The following is an 18802-nucleotide window of genomic DNA, read 5'->3' as shown; positions in this document are numbered from 1 at the left end:
CTAAAATAAGGACAGAGAGGGGGTTGTAAGAAGACAGTGGCAACTCAAACTGTAAAGAGGGCAAAGTAGGAAGACTGCCCTGGGACGGTACTGGGGAAGCCTGAGGGCCCGACCAGTGAAGGCGTGAGGCCAGGATGGGAACGGCAGGGGATATAGAGAGCCTGAAACAGGGGAATTTTGCCAGGCTATTACGAATAGATGAGTTAGAAGAAAGAACTGAACGGCTGGAGTGGGAGCTAGAGGTGGCCCAATTTCAGAAACAGCAAGCAGAGGCAAAGGCTGTTGGGTCAGAACAGCGGGCCTAGGCAGGAAAAAAGGAAGGAGGCTCAAAAGAAATCAGGCACATGATAGCGGCGGAAGCGGAGAGAACTCGCGCACTAGAGCAGCTTACTGCAAATGGAACCCAGAAGAGCTAGGAGAGGGAAGAGAAGCTGCAGAAAATGCAGAGGGAGATGACAGCTTGGAGAGAAAAATCTACTGCAACCTGCACAACACAGGTAGGGGGACAGAAGGAGATGCTACAGAGGTTGGAGGTCTCTAAAAGCGTGATTGATGTCCTTCAGAAAGAAGTCCGCAGCCAGGAAGATCGTGTACAGGAACTGCATGATGAGTTGGATGAGTGGCAACAGAAGTGCTTTCGTGCAGAACACCAAGCACAGGAGCTGCGGACGAGCTGCTTAAAAGCCATGCCCAAGCAAAAGAAACAGGCAAGGTTTTTGCACAGGAGATGGAGAAAGTAAATGCTAACCTGGCAAGTTACGAGGACCTATACAATCGAAGCTTGTCCCTTGAAAGAGAGTTAGAAGCTGGGACAAAATAGATTGAGAGGTTACGGTCTCAGTTGCAGAGTGTGGAGGCGGAAAGAGACCACATGGGAGAACAGGTACAGTGCCTTAAATCCCTCATAGAAGATAACGTGGCTAGAGAGGCCGTGACTAACGCAGAGAGGGAGCAGTCACAGCAGCAAATACAGATTCTAAATCAGCAGATTCAGGCCTTAGAGGCAGAAAATGAGACGCTACGGGCAGCCAGCAGTCAGACAGCATCAAAAGGCCAAGATCCTGAGGAGTCAGAGGGGCCAGAGTTAACAAGTACAGAAACCCAGACTGAAGGAGGACCAGAGGCTCAAGTAGTGGAATGGGTAGAAGCGATGCAAAAGAGGCTGGAGACACTGGGAGCCCAACTGGCGGAATGTGTGACCACAGCGAAGGCTAAATGCCTAGAGCAACACCAGGAACTGGAAGTGGTAAAAAGGTCCCTAAGGGAAGTGGAGACGCAACTAACAACCATGCGGCTAGGGGTCCGGAAGCCTCCGGAACAAATAAAGTTCCCTGATGACCAAGGCCAGGAGGATCCAGAAGAAGAGACCGAGTTAGGGCAATCGGAGAGAAGCAACCCAGAGAAGGGATCGGTAGGGGTGAAACCTATGGCCCTACAAGAAGTCCTACCAGCCCTCGTGGAGTGCTGGAATAGGAGATGGGACCAATGGGTGAAGCTTCATGCAAGGGAGATGAGCCGCCTAAGACATCAGCTGGGTGAGCTCTGTAAACCTCGAGCCAAGGGAGGAATTACAGCACCCAGGCAGAGGCAGCTAGTGGAAGGGGACACGATAGCTGCAGGGACGGCAGAGAGAAGTGCGCAGGCTAGCCCAAGGAGCGAGACATGTCGGCAGGTTAGCCACAGAGGTATACAGGTGACACAAGGCCTGAGACAAAAGGAGTCAGAGACGAGTTCCAGAGAAAAAGGGTCAGTGAGACCCAGAAAAGAAAGCCAGGTCCAAGAGCCAGAGGAGGGAACGACCACCCGAAGTGGTACCAAAGCTTGAGAGAAGACCACAAGTATATGTAAATAACATCCCGAGGCAGGTCCAGTGGTGGACATTAAGGAAACTCATGAAAACAACAGTCGGAGGTGTGGCCTATGTAAAAATTTATAAAGGGCCTAAAGGAAGACCTACTGGCTGAGGGAAGATAGAGTTTTGGAGGGAAGAATATGCCCAGAAGGCATTGGAGAGACAGTGGGAGATCTGGGAAAGGCTTCAGGGGCTCCAGAGAGCCATAGAAAAGCCAGAGACCACACAACCTACCTGGAGAAAGAGACCAAGGTATGCAGGGGTGGAAGGTAGACAGGTCACAAGTGAGAAGAAACCCCAAAAGGGAGGTGGGAGCCCGACCGACAAGGACTGCAACCTACCAAGGTCGGCTAGTGTGGGGGGACTGCTCGTGGCGGGGCAACTCCCGTAAAATCCCACATGATGCGCCTGGGGTAAAAGGCGAGTAGGAGGCACCTGAAAACCTCCATCTCCACGCGTTGGAAGTGTCGGTGGGCCAGCCTAAAAGCATGAGCAGAAAAGACAGAAGATGCGCAGCAGAAAAAAAACCAAAACGGCCTGGTGAGTTGAAATCTTAAGGGGGGAGGTATGTAGCAGGGCACTAAGGTGCCTGCTACTGAGAGAGCCGGGAACCTCAGGTGCCGGTTGCTGAGGCAACTAGGGGGAGCTAATGATCCTCACCTGCCTAGCCAGCTGATGAGAAGGGGCAGGGCCTGGCTCCTATATAAATCCCAGGCAGGAGGCCAGGAGCAGTTACTGACTGGCAGCCAAACAGGAGGGAGCTCTCAGCTATGTTACAAAGGAGAGGCCTGAGGAAGGAGCTGGATCTTATACTGTAGAGAGAGAAAGGGTCCCTGGTAGGACTCAATGTTGTTATGGCCAGGCGGCTTATGTTTATGTTATAGCCAAGAGGCTTGTGTTGTGTTGCTATTTGTTATACCGGTGGCTTGGGGGAGGCTATTAGGGGTTGGAGGAGGCCTCATAGGGGACTCACAGTAGAGTGGGGACCCCAGCACCAGTGAGGGTGCAGCATTTGGGGTGCATAGACCCCAGCCCCAGAGAGGGGCAGATGAGAAGCCCCAGAGAAAGGGGGCAGCAGGTGGTGAGCCCCTGAACAGGGGGTGGCGTAGCTGAGAAGGCCCTGAGAGAACGGCGGCGTAGCTGAGAAGCCCTGTGTGGGCGTGGTGAGCCCGAGAGAAGGGCGGCGTTTTTGAGAAGGGCGGATATACTGAGAGAGAGAGAGAGCGAGCCCCGGAGAGCAGGCGCGGAGAGAGAGAGTGAGAGACGGGGCTGCGGAGAGCCTGAGCGCCAGAGAGGGTGTGAAGATAGAGAGAGGGTCAGAATAATGTCTGGGACATCTGCGAGGCTTGGGGCATGGTATTGGGGTGGTAGGAGCCATGCATAGCCCATAAGGCTAGAGGATGGAGATAACAGGACAACCGTGTACCAGAAGGCCAAAGGCAGCCTCCCTATAAAATATATAAGATCAAAGTTGTGGCGGACAAGAATCGGAGGATGCCAGTAGGCAACAAGACATGGTAAAGGAGGTGACAGGGGACCCTGACCGCCTTCCTGTTACAATCAGACTTAATGGATTTATGTTAAATCAGTTTATTGAACTTCTGTCCCAGATCCGCTCCAGATTCAAGCTAACCCACAGTCCCCCAGCATCCCAGAATGCTCTATACATCCCGCCCCCCCCCCCCCCACCCGGCCAGGGGGGGCCCCCCCCCAACTGGGCAGGGTGGGTGGGTTAGCATTGGCCCAAGCTGTCTGCTCCAGCCAAGCAGAGAGGTATGCTGTAGCTCCCCCACCCTCCGCAGCTTCTGGCCTGGACCACTGTAGGCAGGTAGCTGCATTTCCACATTAAAAAGTGAATATCTTTTCATTTACTTATCGGTTAAATCTATACAGCTTAGACCAACCTACAAAGGTTAAAATCGGTTCAGCCTTGGGCTTTTTAACTGTCTGTACTTAGCCTTGCAGAACCAAGAGGTAATTAGAGACCATCTTGGCTAAATTCACACTTGGACCAGGTACAAACCTTATTTTGACTTGCCATTTTATGCCTTTTATTGTATTCATATTTACTGATTTTGATTTGCTACCCTTTGCCATCAATGTTATATTTTACCCTTTCTCGAAATGGATTAAAAAAACTGTATTATTCCTTTTTGACTTCTCTCTATTTTCAGTTTTAGATGTATAATATTATTCCTTCACTTTTGTGTGTGTGTGTGTGTGTGTATGGATTAACTTGTATGTGTCAGTTGGTACCTCCTTTTTAAAAAATCTGCACCTCAGTTCTCAGCTTCTCTTACCCTTCTTTGCAATTCTCAAATTTTGGGAGTGGACAAAGGCTGTTTTAGCCCCCAGCATAGTTCAAAGAACAGCCCTGAAACTTTGAAATGATAACCAGGGAAATGGCAAGTGCAAGTGGCTCTAGCCATGTGCCTTCCCAAGCATATATCTCTCTGCCTGGGGTTGGGAAAGGATGGATTAGAACCTGCATCATGTGCTGTATGTTATCTAGGGATTTCCTATATAGGAAAATCAGACCATTTTGGGGGGTAGAATTATAGTCCCTGAACTTGAAAGCAGGAATTGCTTGTGGCCCAAATAGGGCAACTGATTTGCTATACACTGGCCACTAAGGTGCTTTGGGGCAAAAGATCTTAAGCTCCAGCCTAATGGGGGGACTCGGTAGAAGTTGTGCAGGTCCTGTGCCCTCAAGAGTCTCAGCTACTACCTAGTACTAAGGGGACCGATTATCTGTTTCTCCGTGTTCTTAACTAAGGGGAAGATTGTGCGAATTCTGTATAGCCTGCATCTAGGGCAGGGGTGGGCAAAGTCTGGCTCCAGATTTGGGCCTGAAGCAGACTTAATTTCCCAGCAGCCCCTATCTGTGTCACTGTGGCCAGTTTCCCCAGCATGGAGACCCCAGCAGCAGCAGAGCTGTGACAGCGGGGGGCCAGGGTTTCCATGGAGCCTGGCCCCGGTAGGGCTGGCAGGGCATGCGGCTGGATGGGGAGCTGCTCTGGGGCTAAGATCTTGCAGTGGTGACAGTGTGGTCTGGAGCTAAGGCAGACTGCAATCTACTGTCCACACACCTTGGGCAGTGGCACACAGGCAGTGGATCATGGCTCTGTCCCACCTCTGGATGACACTGTTATTGCCGCAAGATCCCAGTCCTGGCCCTGGAGCAGCTCTCCACCCAGCCATGTGCCCTGTCAGTGCTGCTGGGGCTGGTCTCCATGGAAACCCTAGCCCCATGCTGTCATGGCCCTGCAACACATACAGGGGCTGCTGGGAAATGGGGTCTGGCTACTGGCTGGATCTTCCATTTTGTCCATCCCTGTTCTACTGTCTGTGTTCCTGGTCTACAAAAGTGTGAAGCAACATACTTTCTTCCACACTGCATACAGCATACAACTTTATTCTGGAATTCTCTTATTGTGATGCTTAAATGACTATGCTCTTCTAAATCTTTTTGACTAGGATAGTACAGTCTTCATTGGAAAGTGGGATGAACTTAGGAGAAAACATCCAAAGCCACACAGGGCTACAGTAGATGTGCATCTATTTAGCTCTATATGCACAGTCAGGCAAGTGCACAGGGTTGTACAGTTCACCAGGATTGCTCCCCCTTAGTTATTCTACACTGGGAGCCAAAAGGATTTCCAAAGGTTTTGCTGCAATTACACTTCCCCTCTGCCCGCTTGGCTTTTCTATCTTATTTGTACTCTCATGCTGTGCTTATCATTGTGGTGGCTGAGAATTTCCAAGAAATACCATAATGCTGAAAGTTTCTGACATTCCATGATGGATTTAAACCAGTGACTCTTGTACTACTTCACAAGATGAATTGAGCTGTTGAGGGGTTCAGGTCCCAGTTATCACTTGTGCTTGGTTCCCTGTGTTTCCAGTCCACCCTCATCTAACAGGACGGACATTTACAATGTCTATCAGCAGGTACCCAGCCCACCATGTCACCCCTGTTCTAGGAACTGTGATGGCCAGTGGCTTGCTAAGAGATCTGTTTTCTCAAACTGAGGCAAAGATGCACTGATGTGGTAAACTCCTGCCGGGTGGGTGGAGGGGGTATGGAGCTGGGCCCGATGATCTGCGAGGCCTGTTCCAGCCCCTAACAATCTATGCAGCTTAAGTAGATATTCTGGGCTCCTGATGTAGAAGAACTGAGAGAAATGTATGTGCCATCCTTACTTCCTGAAAAATGTTTTTCTTTGGATTTAATGCTGCTGAAACTGCCTCCCAGTGAGCCATCTCCTAAAAAAAGAAGATATACAAGATGGATCCAAAGACCCTGGTGGTGGCAGAGATATTTCAGATATGGCTTCCCCTCCCAGGAAGCATGAGACAAAGTTTTGGAGTTGTATGGCTGCCACTGCATCGCCTTACTGATTGTGAACAGTAATGAATACCATTTTTTTCAAAGGCCAGATTACTCCCACTGGGAAGACAAGTAAACATAACTGGAAGTAAAGGGTATCTATATCAGAACACAGGACACATTTGCAAGGAGTTAAAGTGCTGGCTGTAATAAAAGCACATCTCTTATTATGGGCCAAAATGCAAAACGTTAGCTTCTAGTTTTGTATACTAAATACTTTTTTTTTTTTTTTTTTTTTTTAAGTGACCTTGATGACACTAGCCTTAAGAAGAAAAACACATCTGTGCCTAAAAATAATCATCATCCTTGCAGATGTAGCAGATGGTGTTGTATCATAGAAGAGGATGTAATTTAAGAAATTCCCCAGGTTATTACTGAAAAATATTAATCTTGTGAAACAGTATCAACAAACTTCAATTTTCTACCATCTCTAACAAATCTTACCAGCTTATGAAAAGTTGCTGTTGATGTTCAGTAATTGTTCCTATATAAGGAATGTGCCCAATAAATACTAAGTGCCTATTATAGTTTTTATTGAAGTAATCCTATTAAAGCTTACTGCTTTTCATTACAATCCTTATTTTCAGCATTTTGCACATACACAAAATGTTGATCCATGAAAGTAGATAATCTCAGTGAAGTGAACTGAACGAATACAGTGAGCTTTCACAATGAAATTGACTTCTAGCTATGCCATACTACATCTGCAATGTTTTCCTGATAATGGGACTGAAGACTAGCAAAAGACGAATACCAAAAGAAACGTGAAATAAAATTCCAGGCCAAGTAACTCTACCAGCCCTTTAGGGTTGGCAGGCTTGAAAAGTTCTGAAAAACAGATAAGAATCACCAAAAATTAGATATTTTGTATGTTATCCAAAGTTCATCAAAACCATTGGAAGCTTTTCCTCTCTGTTCTAGCCTTTTTCATTATTCTCTCTCCCCCCCAAAACTCAGCTTTTCTGTGAAACATTCTCCAAACTTAACCAGCACTGTAACGGATTTCAGACATACACAACTGGACCCCAATGATTCCTATGTGCTTTTCAATTTTTCCCCATGTTTTCCTTTTCTTTCGCGATTGATAACAAAGCTTGCAGAGCATGCTTTATTACTCCAGCTTGTTTTGCAGCCCACTTTGTGTAAATCTGCAACCTTAAAGTTCTTGTTTCCCAAGGCAGGAAATGCCTGAGCTGGCACTGGCACTCTTTATGAGTAGCACATAGCTGGAGACCACTACCCAATGAAAGGCAACTTACAGACCAGCCTGAATCTTGCCTTGAATTTGGCAGGTAAAAGATATAAGACATTGCTGGAAGTCAGAGAATGGTAATTAACTAGATCTATGTAAGCTTGATGGTTGAGGATCAACTCAGCAAATTCTTCAGAATAATACATAGCAATTCAAGACGAGAAGCACATGATATCTCCCTGATCAAATACAAGGGTAAAATTATAGGGACGCATAATGTGATACATACGGGAATTTAACTATGACAACAATTGTTATATGATAACGCTATAGCTACAACTTACCATGCCAGGCCAAGGTGTCTGTAAATACCTCACCTTGTACTGAACAGATTACCTCTTGAAATGGAAAATCATGGCCATGTTTATGCAGCACTGCAGACAGGTTAATTAGCATGGGGTAGGCTAACTGGCAATGGCACTTAGCAAGGCCCTACCTGCAGCAACTCATGAACCTAGCAACACTGCTGCTGGTTCAACATATGTTTGTAGGTATCCTGCCTGGCCCAGGAAATATTTCACGTGGACATGCCCTTATTCTTATGGAGTATCACAGAACCCATCATGAATGTAAGGAGCCATGACCTTTGTTTCTTGTCCAATCTAAACAACAGTGTTTCTAGTAGTGCATCACTTCCTCCTCCAAAGCTAGATTGTTTTGGTCTAGTAATGATTCAGAGGGTAGACTCCCAGACACTAAACTGGTAATGCCCCTTTGCAGATCTACGCATTTCCCAGAGAGCTCCTATGCAGGGTGGGGGGTGGGGGGACAATCTCTCCTAGTGCTTAGAAAAGTATTATAGGAAGAAATAGCCTGTGACTAGCAATCACTGACCTAGAAGGTTGCTTCTTCTCTGATGTTCACAGACATGAGAGGATCATAGTGCAAAGTAGTCTGACTGCCACCTAGAATGACTCAGCTTGGGTACAACAATGTGGCAAATGTCTTATAAATTTGGGAATGGATTTAGTAATGGCATGTTATAAAGGGAAGAGGTCAGATGAGTTATGCTCCCATATTTGAAACCATTCTCTTTTGTGCATTCAAATACATATATACCTGGAAGACACATGCGTGCGCGCACACACACACATGCACCCCCCCCCCCCCCCCCCCCGAAGGCTGCACTAACAAAAAAAGAAGATTAGGAACAAACCCTATAAGCAACTAACTAAATCTAATGACCGTAAAGTTAAATTTTTGCTACTTTTACTACAGAATTTAAATGGTTTTACATTTTCTGAGTAAACCAGAACAGGAAGAGCTGGTGTGGACTCCCAAAGGTGAACCTGGAAACTCAAAAGGATCAGTCCCTTCTTGAGTCTTCTGACAAACCTTTATAATCTGAAAACCTGCTCCTTTTCTGCAGCTGGCCATCTCTGTTGACTAATGGGAGGCCCTGTCCCCTTTAGGACAGTTTGTTCACCAGAGCACAGAGGTTGAATTTGAAGCTCTTCCCAGTCATCCAATCAAAGGCCTAAAATAATCTGGCTCTCCATGGCTCCTGTTTCCATCTATGAAACATGTTCTATACCAATGGGGGGGCAAACCTTTTTTGGCTGGCATGCCATAAATTAGCCCCATGCCCTCCCCGGGTGCCACACTCCTCCTGTTTTATGTGCTGTTTCACTTTCTGCTCCCTGCTCTATCTGTCACTGTTATGCCATCCCCTTCCAACTTGCTATGCCCTACTTGTGGTACGTGTGCTACAGGTTGGCAATCCCTACTCCATGCAGGATGTGCTGCATTAGCAACCTGAAGTACTGTTTCCCTATGGCTTGAGATCAATGATTAGCCTGGACTTACGCTACACTGGTCTCAATTCAGCCAAGGGTCTTTCATACACTCATGCTACCTAGGCCAACTTTACTCTGTTGTAATTCCACTAATTTACACCAGGAATGAATTTGATCCCAATCTGTATGTAGGAAATGAATGCCACAAGGAGACTGACCCTTCATTTCACTGAGGGCTTTGAAAAACTGAACTGTGTCAAGAATTCCCACGGGGACTTGCCTCTGAAATAGTTTCCTTGATTCATTTATTTTCTCCATAGTACTTTTGTACTTGCTAGATGTCATAAGGCTTCCCCTGAGCTGCACGCATTTTAATTTATTCATTTGTCCCGACAAATTTGTTAAAGAAATAACAAAAAAACATCTTGCACACACAATGCAGAATTCATCTTACTGTCCCTTCAAAGAGTTCAGTAAAGTGGGATGCAATATTAATGTGATCTGTATATCATTAAATAAACAAAGGAGCAGATCAAGTTTTGGGCCTTTCCAATACTGATCTTAGACTATCTTTAGTTTTATCTAGCAAGTATTAAATGCACATTTTCTTAGAAATATTTCTGGGTGTGAGGGGAAAAAAATGTGAAATGTTAGTGCTATGAAAAACCCAAAGTGGGCATGTCTACACATGTAATTACTGCACATAAATAAAGCTCTGGAGTTTTTTTGCTCCCAGGCATGCCATTTGAAGCACACTCATGCCCCAGCCAGCTGAGTCAGCATCTACATGTATGCTGCTGTGCGCAAAAAAGCTCCACAGCAGGGTAGTACTTGTATTTACAAGTACTACCCTGCTGCAGAGTTTATTAGTTTTCTGCACTCTAATGGGAACCATGTGTAGACGCTGAGATGTTTACTGAGGAACTAATTAGTCAGCTCTTCAGTAAACGGCTCATGTAGATTTGCCTGGTATGTCTCTTTCAAGAAAGGCAATAGGTGAAGCATTCAGGCTAGGGACAGACATTACACATAAACCATAAAACAGTTTAAGTGATCAGAAACTGGTTTAAACCTGTAACAGAGCAGAAGTTCAGCGCACATAAAATGTTTGAAAATGGCTGAAATCGGTTTGAGATAAACCTGGTTGAATGTAGTATCAGACTTAACTGATTTGGGTCAAACTGGTTTATGCAATGTCTCTCCCAGACCCCTTGCTGGTTTAAGTTAAATCAGACTATCCCAGCATGCTCTCTGGGCTGGGCAGGGCTCTCTGCTCCACAGCAGAGCTTGCTCCTCCCCTCTGCTCCCTAGCTGCAGCTCCAGCAGAGACTTGAGGGCACAGCAGCATCTGCTTGGCTTCCTCCTGCTCTCCCACGCAACCTCTCACCACTCTGCTAAGCAGGAATCCTCTGTCCCCTCTGCCTTACACAGACACCTCGGCATTAGCTAGCATACCACACGCTGGCTATGGTTTGTGCTGTGGTGGACAGCAGTGTTGGTTTAGGACTTTTTGGAGCTAATCAACAGCTTGGCTGGTAATGTCCCTCCGGTCCTTCTTTGTTTAAGAAGAGTTTGAAGTAATGAGAGGCTGTTTGTTTTCTGACGGGGTGATAAATGGTGATAACAGCTGATAAATGCTCTCTTATCAAAGAGGTGGGAGAAACCCTTTCCTAATCCTGCTGGGGCCTGGCCATGCCCCTCTGAGCTCAGGCCTGTCATATGGAAGGGAGGGCTGCTCTAGAACCCACCAGCTTCTAGCCTGAGCCACTGCAAGCATGTGCCTGCATTTTCTCAGTCCAGAGGGAATGTCTGCACGCTTGCAAACCGATTCAGCCTAGCTAGGTTAGACTAACCTGCAAAGACTGAATCAATTCAGGCTCAGGCTTTTAGAATGTCTGTCCCTAGCCTCAAGATGCAGTACTCATACTCATAGCCTTGTAACTGTATAGGCCTAAGGATCTCCAGGGAATTCTATCACCAGTACCTTGGCTCTAAAAGGTCCTATTCCACTTAGAGCACTATAGTTGACTCCAGGATCCACTAGTCCCACCTAAGAACATGTCCAACCTAAGCTGATTCCTTAGAGTGGCATCAGCTTCTGGTGTTTTCTACCATGCACTGTTGTGTTTCAGCTTCCTGATGGATCTTACAATGACTATTCCTAGTAATTTCTGCCTTCTTCCAGGCAGCCATGCTTCCTAAACTTCAATAGAGGCCTGCCTCTATTGGAACTGCCATGATTACATGTGTGTAAGGAACAGTACTACAGGCAGTCCTCAACTTACAACTTTTTAAGTTATGACGAACGGCATTTACGACCTTTATAAATTTACACCCTGCTTCAAGGTTCTGATGTGGGTTTTGACTTTACGACACTGGACACAGCTGCCTCCTGCTGGTAAGTCCCTTGTGGTGGGGGAGAGGGGGAAGGGAAGAAGTGTGGGAGGGCAGACCAACACCCCTGAGACGAGGGAGGGATTGAGGCTGGGGCTGGAACAGGGGCTGGGGCAAGCGCTGTCCAGCCGGGGCAGGGGGGGAAGTGTGGGGAGGGGATGGGGCGGCTGTCGCCACTGCGTGTTGCTGGTTCAGGAGCTGCTCGTCTGGCAGGTCACTGGCAGCTCTCACTGCTGCTCCCACTGCTGGTCTGGGAGGGCATGGGCTGAGGGGGGCATATGCCCCTGGATCTATGTGGGACGGATGGGGCCAGGGTTGGGGCTGCTCTCTGGCCAGGCAGCGGCAAGTGCTGGGAGCAGGGGCTCCTGTCACTCACCCAGCCAGAGTGGGGCAGAGCTGCTACACTGTCTCTGAACAAGCAGTGCGCAGCAGGGGGAGCTGCCCTGGCTTCCCCATGCCTCCTGGATGAGCAATGGCTTTGTCCTGTGCACCCCCACCCCACCCCAGCTAGGTGAGTGGTGGCAAGGCATGGTGGGGCATGTGCCTCCAGATCAAGGTGGGGTGGGGGGAGCTGTGGTTGCACTGCACTGCACTCTGGATGAGCGGCAGGGGCTATGGAGGGGCTATGGCAAATTTTAGGGTGGCTGCGGGCCCCCCAGATCTTCCACTCTGCTGCCTGTCCCACCCTGATCCGGGTGCACATGCCCCCCCGCCCCCCATGCCCTGCTGCTGCTCACCCTGCCGGGGCAGGGTATAGGGATGCGGGACAAAGCTGCTGCTCATCTGGGAGGCATGGGGAGGCACAGGGTGGCTCCCACTGCTGCATGCCACTTGTCTGGAAGCAGCACAGTGCCTCTGCCCTGCCTAGGAGAGCAGCAGAAAGGTATAGCCCCCACTCCCAGCGCCTGCCCAGAGCACAGCCCGGTGCAGCCCCGGCCCCTCCCTCCCTGCGCAGATCTGGGGACACATGTCCCCCACCCCCATGCCCTCATGGACCAGTGGTGGGAGCAGCAACGAGAGCCGCCAGACAAGCTGCTTCTGGACGGGCGGTACACAGCTGTTTGCCCCCCATACCCCTTCTCTCCCCACTCCCCCGTGACAACAGACTTACCAATTGGATGCAGCTGTGTAGAGCATCATAAAGGAACCAATACCCTTTTATAACATTGTTCCTATGGGAAAGTTGGTTCCAACTTAGGACGCTTTGACTTAAGACGCGGTTTTCAGGAATCGATTACATTGTAAGTCTGAGGACTATCTATACTTGCAATTGCTACATATTGCCTCAAAAGAAAAATCATATCCAATACTGGCCACTGACAAATAAAAGAGATGTTAGCATGAGTCAACATTAAAGTCAGTCATCCACCCTTTTCCATTCCATTTCTGCTTTCACACTCAATGTAGACAATGATCTTTGCTATCAATGTATTTTTAATACGTGCTATTACTGTATTTTTAATACATAGATTAAAAACACCAGGATATTTTGTGCTCAGAACTCCACTAAACTTCATGTGTCAGAAAGTTACTGACCTTCAAAATGATGTAAAAGATGTGCTGAAGTGTACATAAAGCCATTTTGGAGACTTTTTATAGATGTGAGGAAAAAATCCTAAATGCACATGGTACTAAAAGTCCCTTCAGTCACCTAATCTTTGTAGAAAGCTTTTAAAAACATTAGGATATCTGAACAGGTCACACTGAATTTATAAAGTCCTGTGGCTGCTTATTCAATAGAAGAGACAGTTTAGAGCTAAAAATAATTGACATTACTCATAGCCATGCAAGGAAGTACAGGTTTGTCCTGCTTCGCCAACCTGAGACTAAGTCAACCTGGCTATTGGATGGGAGGAAAGCAAGAACATTTTGCCCAGTCTGTCCCTTATAAAGACATGGGAAGAGGGAGGGAAGGGAGTTCTATGCACCAGTCAGAATAGCAGGCTGTGTGTTCAAAATTAGTCTCTTGGATGCTCATTTGGTAACATACATCAATCAGCATGATTCTCACTTCAAGCACATGAGTAAGGCCATGGATTTCAAACAGACTACCCACAAGCTTTAAAGTAAAAGCTTGTTGAATCTAGGCTCTAAACAAGGAGCCCCGTTTTCTAAAGTTTTGGTTTTCTAAAGTTTGTAGTCCTAAAACAATTCCTATTAATTTCATGGCTTAAAGCTTTAATGACCCAGTTCCTAACAAAAGAACTATTCCTGCATTTCTTTCAACTTTTCTGCTATCTTTTGGATTTGGAACTCAGTTTTAAAGTTTAACTGTGCATATAAAGGGTCAACAGTCACTGGCAGTAAAAATCTTCAGATTTAACACTGTTGAAGATACTATTTTAATGCTTAGAATTGATTTTGATTCAATGTGGACCATGTGTGTACTTCAATCAGAGCACAGATGGTTAGTCAAACAGGCAACCTATAAATACCTCAAACAAATGTCTGATTTTTCTTATGGATGTGGGACCCAAGTGCATAATATAATTGGTGGCAATATCAGGGTATGAACCTGAAGGATGCTAAGGGCTTCCTGAAAGGTTCCTAGCTCCCTCTGCTACTAATTCAGGGCTCCTGAATTCAGTAGAAAATGAAGCTGTTGAACACCTTCTTAACTGAAGCTGTCAACTAATATCATCTACCAAGTAAATGACCAAGATGTTAGTTTCATAGATCACTGCACTACAAAAGTAAAATTGTATTGCTTTATTTTTGAATCTCTAATTCCATCACTTCCACTGGATGCACATGCTGGTATTTTACAGCTAATCTGTATTTCACCTTTATTGAAGTAATGCAGCTACAGAAATGCCAGGAATTATGCTAGAAGCTAATGCCTATCAAACAGTGGAGAAAAGGTAAATTGTGCTACAGTAATTCTGATTTTAAAAGTATATACATATATTTTTTTCCATTCACTGCCCCCTGAATGCACCTATTCCATTGTCAGTGGGAAAATAAATCTGGAAGCCTTTTTAGTATTATTTTAAATACAATTTAAAAACTATTAAGTGAGACATCACTAAGTCCAGAATATATCTGAAGAAAATATTTCCATGATCTCTTTTTAGGAACCTTAATTTGGTGATTGATTCCTAAAATAAGAATAACTAGGTTTACATACATATGTCCTAATTCTGTTGTAAAGTGGAAGCAACTGCTTTTGAGTCAGAGGAGTCACACCAATATAAAAATGAACTGAGGAAGGTGAGGATCAAGTCATGCTGGATCAGTAGCCAGCACCATGAAAGGTACTTGGTTTGAAGCTCTTCTGTCTGAGACAGTACAAACATAACATTGATGCCTCAACTAAGTGACCAGTGCTTTCACAGAATGTTGCAAGAGCTTTGATTTATTCTTGTATATGTTCAAGGCACAAAGACTTCTAGGCACTAGAACAGGATTGTTTCTACCAGCACAAAACCTGGCCTAAGGCCCTTGCTGACTGTTAAGTCTGCCATGACACGGGACTGGGGAAGAATTCATATGCTATAAAAATGCCATATGAATGTGGCTGGGGGGGGGGGAGATAGGATGCACTAGAACCTAAACAGACAGATCACTGGAAATACAAATGCATGAACTGAATTTACCCTGCTTTTCCACACCTGTGCCTAGGGTTGCCTCCCAGATCACACGACAAAGCTGGATTAGAGTGGGAGGGACTGCTTACTGGGAAAGCCCTTTGGAGAGAGTGGAGTTTATTGCTAAGAGAGTGGGAGAATCACTGAACTCATAAAGGACCCTGTGTGAGGAGGGAGGTAATAAATTGTCTCTGGGGAAGATGAAAGGCAAGAGCAGGAAGAGACCTGGAGTGATGGAAAGCTGGCACTGGTTGTCATTCAGGGGTTCCTGGAGAGAGTAGGAGGAATCTCCCTTTGAATCCTGGATCAACATATGGAGACTGAGGTAGATGTTGCAAGCTTAGAGATGGTTCCTTGAGCCTAGAAATAGCTAAGGAAGGAAATCACTGAATCTGCAGAGGGCTAAAATACACTGGAGATGGGATGAAAGTTTATTTGAACTCATTCTTTGCCCAGAATCCAGGACAAACTGTTGATCCACCAGAGAGAGAACTACAAACTCCCAGTCAGCAAAGAAGCCAAAAGATAGTTGATGACCTGATCCCTGACCAGGTAAGTAACCATTTTATTGAAAGGCTTCTTCAAATGCCATTCTAGGTCATTTGCAGGTGTCTATCATAATTATGCAGTGATGGCTAGGTAGAAGGCTGTGAAATATGTTGATTCAGTAGCCCCCAAAGGTGGGGAACCTGTTGATGTCCTCCACTGGAAACTGAAGCTGCCTTACACTGGTGTTACTGTCACTTCCCTACCTGGCCATGGCTGGTTCTATTTTTTTTCCTTTGGGCCACAGGGTTGAATCTAGCCTGTAATGTACTATTAACATCTTAACAAAAGGGTCTCACAAAAATGTCTTTGTTCTCTTAGTCTGTGTGTGTTGTGAAGAGGGAGGGTTAAGGGCTTGGGAGGACCTTTTTTTGGGGGGGGGGGGAATAGGGGAAGGAGTTACTATATTAAAATAAAACCTCTTAATTGTTACTAGGGAAACTGCAGGGTGGGGTAGGGAGATGGAGATCAATAAGGCAAGAGAGTAAGTTGTATGTTTGAAAATAAAACGCATTTCTTTGGAAATAAGTGGAGAATATGCTGTTAAACATAGCACAGCATAAAATTGAAGAGGATGCAGGGAAAGAAAGGGGAGTTGTCAGACCTTGGAAGGGAAATGTAGGAAAAATGGCTAGTATTTGGTGAAATTTAAAAAGCAAAACACCTGGCTTTTTTCCATAATTGTTGTTATGAACCTCATGAAGAAGCTATGTCTAGTAGGAAAGGGCTGGCTTAGCGGTATCAAGGGAGGCAGTGAGTTCTAGTGTGAAACAAAAATAGCCCTAAACTGGTGAGAGAACATTAACAGGACTCTTGAGGAAAATCTAATCTGCTAACAGGGTTTGTACGGAGGGACACTGGAGAACTCTAGCTCACTAAAAATGCCACGCTGCTCTTGTGTTTACATTTTTGTGCTATTTCATTGGGAGACTGAGTTGCTCTCCCCCAAGCTGCAGTTGAACACTTACTGGGATTAGCTGCTCAATTTGCTTGAAGTAGTAAGCTTCAGTATTCTTCATTCATGTAATACTGATTTGTTACAGGCTAAGATCCAGGATAAGGTGGGCTATTTATTGTGCAGACTTATCTGTATAAAAATCAATAGGATAATTACAGTAATTCCTAGGGTCCCAGTGTATTTGGTGCTGTACAAATATAGAGTAATAGCTGGTCCATGGTCCAAAGATTTTTTTTAATCTATTTTGATGAGGAAGAGGTATAACATAAGTAGAGAGATTGTAATGTCAACTGTCACGTTACCTGTATGCACAAGAAATAATGAGCTACTGGGAGAGAAAAAGGAATGGAATTGAATGAAATGAGAGAGCCAAGGGATACTGAGCTTGGTGCAGGAGGCTGCCACAAACAGCCATAAGCCTAAAGCTGAAAAAAAAATCTAGTCAGAGCTAAAGTTCTTATTGTGTCTGAAGTTTCTGACTTTTGCCATCTTTTTTAGGTGGCTTCTCTGCAGTTTTTGCATAGTGCCACCTGGGAGGGGAAGTTGCAGTGGCTTGGACTATCTGCATTCCAGTACCCGTAAGAGAAAAGAAAGAGGGGGCAGGAGGGTTGGCTCAGGAAGAGGTGGCCACTGCTGGGACCCATTTATCCCTTCCCTGAGATGCCCCAATCTGTGATCTGGCTGTTTTTGCTCCCATCATATCGTCTCTGCCTGAAGCTCTGCACACTTTCTGCATGCTCAATCTCTGCAGATGAAAGCCAGTGCAGAATCTGACCCTCTAGCTTTAATAAATTCTGATGGTGGTATAAATTCTTTCTTTGGATAGCTACAGCACAAGCCATTTAGCATGTGCTAAACCACTTGTAAAGTAGGAAGTAACACAGATGTCTCAAGCAGCAGGATATTGTAGAAAAATGAAGATTAAACAATTAAAACATTCTGTTCTATGGCATTATATTATTTGGTACTGAAAATAAAGGTAGAACTCCTTGATGGTCACCTGTGTGCTGCTATTTATCTTTCAGTAGTGTACCTGGTTTGTTTTTAAGAGGAGGAAGTTTCAACAGACATTCCTAAACAAAGAGATTATTGTAGGTTTATTTTTCTAGGTCCTATTCTGCCAATTTACCATAGGATGAGCAGTCTCTTGCTCTGAGTAGCCCATTAAAATTATTGGGTTGCTCAATAATTGGGTGCTAATAGAATTGAGCCTTTCTCAATTTTTTTGGCACCTGTCGCCCCTCCCCCCCCTTTTAAATTGGTTAATATTTAACATTGTTTTCTGAGTCATCTGGCTCTGCTTAAATATAAGATGCCCTGTGTTTCAGTCACTCCTTTTGAATGTGAAGATAATGGTTGTTGTAGGGCCATATTAGACCAATGTCATACGCCACACACATTGCAATGTTGCATGTTAAGCTGCATCGTGTTTAATCTTTGCAAAGTCAGTGGTCACTGAGGGTAGTGTGGCTGGAGTGCTGCAAAATATTTGGAGTATAGATCAGGAGAGGGTCTCTATCCAACAAGGCTGCCTTTGCATGGGCCTCCTGTTTACAAGTATTTCATAAGAAATTTCTTCTAGTGCAGAGAAAAGTGCAAGATCTGAGGCAGGATTCATAAGGGACATTGGCTGTATAGCCTCACCAGAAGCAGCATCTCCAGAGAGCAGGAGGAGAGACTGGAGTCCGTCAGGGCTGTGCCCTTCTCCAGTCAAAGAAGCCTAATTTTCAAAAGTGGTCAGTGATCTTCAGGGGTCAAAATGGGGACGCATTAGGTCTGTTCTTCAGACATACTAGGCACCTGCAGCTTCCACGGACTTGACATTGCTAAGAGCTGTGGGTGCTCAGCAGCTCTCAAAGCCATGTTCAAGGTATCTTCAACTAGGCTCCTAAAATAAGGAGCCCACAAACCCAAAGGCAAATTTTGAAAAAGAATGACTTGGACACCAGTAATTTCAGTAACAGGTGGCATCATTCAGAAGGCTTTCTCTGTCTTTCACTGGCATTAGCCACAAGGTAAAGAGGGTGGCTTTTGGGAAAATCTCTAATGGAAGAGGTAGCTTAGGAATATCATAGCATCATGATTTA

General features: G+C 45.6%; 1 pseudogene; it reads left to right on the top strand.

Moving 5' to 3' along the window:
- Positions 1–440: 440 nt before the first annotated feature.
- Positions 441–15740, top strand: LOC112549793 (annotated as a pseudogene).
- Positions 15741–18802: the final 3062 nt, after the last annotated feature.

This window comes from Alligator sinensis, unplaced genomic scaffold (assembly GCF_000455745.1).
Source record: "Alligator sinensis unplaced genomic scaffold, ASM45574v1 scaffold596_1, whole genome shotgun sequence".
In the NCBI taxonomy this organism is placed as follows: Eukaryota; Metazoa; Chordata; order Crocodylia; family Alligatoridae; genus Alligator; species Alligator sinensis.
The sequence above is the reverse complement of the archived record's forward strand: the minus strand, read 5'-3'. Positions and strand labels throughout refer to the sequence as shown.